The sequence below is a fragment of the Salvia hispanica genome, chromosome 6 (assembly GCF_023119035.1).
Source record: "Salvia hispanica cultivar TCC Black 2014 chromosome 6, UniMelb_Shisp_WGS_1.0, whole genome shotgun sequence".
Lineage (NCBI taxonomy): Eukaryota > Viridiplantae > Streptophyta > Magnoliopsida > Lamiales > Lamiaceae > Salvia > Salvia hispanica.
The window spans coordinates 10,137,733-10,140,539 of NC_062970.1; the positions used below are offsets into that span (position 1 = coordinate 10,137,733).

General features: G+C 44.1%; 1 long non-coding RNA gene across 1 annotated transcript; it reads left to right on the top strand.

Annotated features, from left to right (window-relative positions):
* Nucleotides 1-1,717: 1,717 nt before the first annotated feature.
* Nucleotides 1,718-2,493, top strand: LOC125191650. Its single transcript, XR_007171197.1, has 2 exons — nucleotides 1,718-2,211; nucleotides 2,289-2,493. It is a non-coding gene; the product is annotated as an uncharacterized LOC125191650 (long non-coding RNA).
* The last annotated feature ends 314 nt before the right edge of the window (nucleotides 2,494-2,807 follow it).

Consider the following 2,807-nt stretch of genomic DNA (forward strand, 5'->3'; position numbering starts at 1 on the left):
CTTGTATGTAGGACCACTAGTCAGAGTAGGGTTTGCGGCCCTCTTTGGGACCCGAGTTCGATTTAACTTAAATTGGCATAGCCAGTGAGATAGGTAATCATAAAACAAACACTTTGACATGACAACATACTTGAGCAAGGATTCACATTTTCATCGCTGAAATCACGTTTTGAAAAAAGAATTACCACCTCAAACCAAAAATCTCTATCCGTAAGTTCTTTTAACTTGGCCTTAGACGGCGTGTGAAAGACGCCCACTTTAGGAAATAAAATAATATTTAATTAGATTTTGAGATATCCATTAAACTTAAACATGAATGCATCTTAAGTGCGTGATCATTTTATTCTTTTTCCTTAATTCATAAAAAAAGTCCCTGCAATACTTTAAATAGACTAGAGGTCTTTTCATCATTTCGCACCATAAATTACTCGAGCGCTAATACTAAAGTCCGGGAATTAAATTTATCATCGTGGAAATAATTTAGCGGACCATTACTTAACCTCAATTATTTGATTGAGCAACATAGGTGGGCTCATGATTTAATTAGGCTAAAGCCAACTCCCATTTTATTTTAATTATTAGCCCCAACTTCTTAGTTTATTAAAGAATTAGTCAATTCTTTAGAATAAAACCTTAGCCCATGCATTTAATTAATAGAGGCCCAAGAAGAGGCCCAATTTACTCCCTTCTCTCAAAAGCCATCGGCCTCTCTCTCTCTTTTTTTTCTCAAATTCCCAAATCAAAAACCCTAACTTGGAAGAGAAATCGACGGCTCCTCTCCCTCGCCGTTCGCCGTTCGCCGCGCCGGTCGTCGGGTCGCCGCTGTCTCGCCGTCAGCGCCGTCAGTCGCCAGCTATGGGCCGGCGACGAGCCCTTGCCGCTGCCGTCGCGCGAGGATTTGGGGAAAACAGCGCCTCTGTCCGACGCTGCCATCCGCCATCCGGTGTCGCCGCCGGTCGTGAGCTCAGCGAGGCAGCACTGCCATCGCGGTCAGACACTCCGTGAGGCGGGTCGTCGTTCGTGCTCCTTCATCGCTCTCAGTTGGAGTCGCGGAGGGGTCCTCGGCATCTCCGTCGTGCCATCCAGTTCCGCCGTCGTTTCGTACTTCGCCAGCGAAGTCGCCGACAGGAAAAAGGCATCGCCTTTCTCTCTTTCTCCGGCGTTCCCTGGCGACTCACGCCCGTCAAAGCTCCAGCCCTCCCCTGGCTCCCTCCGACGAATTCTCTATCGTCGTCATCGCAGCTCGCCGCTGCTGCCTCCCGTCCTTTCACGGCGACTCAGCGCCGTCGCTGACATCTCTGGCTGAGGCAGACGCTGATCGGTCCGCTTGGCATACCAGCGCCGCCGCCGCCGCCGCCCGTCGGCCTTAAAGCTAAGTTCTTTTTCCCCCTTTCATTACTTAGTATATTTGTTTGAAACTTGGACAGTAGCTATGTGAAATTAAAATCCTTGTATTTGTTCCTGGCGGTGAAGTTCGTATTGTTTTGCTACTGAATTTGGCCTATGAGGCAGACTATGGTTTTCCTTAAACTAGCTTGTTATGATGTGGAAGTTCTGGAGCTCCAAGTTCTTGAGTCTAAACATGAGGTTCGAAAAAGACAGAGGGTGTGCTTGTGTCTCTGTGATTTCATTTAAGATTTAGCATGCTATTCGAGATTTCTAAGTTGAGGCGCTTCTACATATGCTCGTGCTTGTTTTCCCTACTATTTCTGTTGTAGATTTGCAAAGTGATATCTTTGTGCTTAAGCATGGTTGTGTAGTGATTTTCTACATGGATGAAAAGGGAGTCATAAGGAGAGTTGTGTGTTACCTCTTGTGATAGTGAAGGAATGGGGCTGTCCTTGTTGCTGCTCACTATTTCGTTCCACTCTCTAACTCTCTATACTGCTGGAAATTTTGAAGTATGTGGAAGGGAGTTCATAAGTGGTGTGGAGGGGTTTTTATAGGCAAGAGTGTGTACTCGTGAAGCCTTAATTGAAGTTGTTGTATTTTCTTGTTATTTTCCTGCAGCAAATCTCCCTTTTCTTTGATCTTTTGCAGCCACTTTATCTTAATGTAGTTTGGTGCCTAGTTTGGGTACTTGGTACTTGGCTAATGAATTCCATTGTTTGATTGTGGCTGGTAGAAACAGGTGCTGCATAGTGTGGAGGATTTTGCAGGATTGACTTTCCCCTCTTGGTGAGTCTTTGGTCCTCCATAGCAAAAGGAAAGGTTGTTTCTCCCCTTCTAATAGTAGTCCCTTAATTACTCTTGTTCCTTAGCCATTAAAACTTGTTTTTATCTTGCAGGTGAGAGAGAAATCTTGGCTACTACCTAGCTGTCTCGGAGAGTGGGCTCGCTGCCCTGGGCCCGGTGGCCGATCAGATACGGGCCGCGACTTTCGGCCCGGAAGAAGAGGCCCGATGCCATTTGTTCCATGCACGTTTTATCTTTTTAGTTGTTCATTGTATTGCCTAGTAATGCTATTCGAAAATCCGTGATATTCTACACGTATTTCCTATTGTTTAGTTCATTTGATTACTTTAGCTTTTATTTGCAACCAAAAAGGATCAAGTTTCACAAAAGGCTCGAGCTCCATTAACTCTTCATGAAAAGAGAACTTTTACATCTTTAGTTCGACATTAACAAGACAAAAGAATAGAAATAAGGGTGCGGGTATTACAAGATAAGTGTGATACTAGTTATTATAATGGGTAAACCACGGATCTCCAACTATTTGAGTTTTAACGAAGCCAAACGGAGTTTTTAAATTTTGTTGATTTATTTATCAGTTGATTTTATACTTTTAAAGATACTTGTTTCTAGAA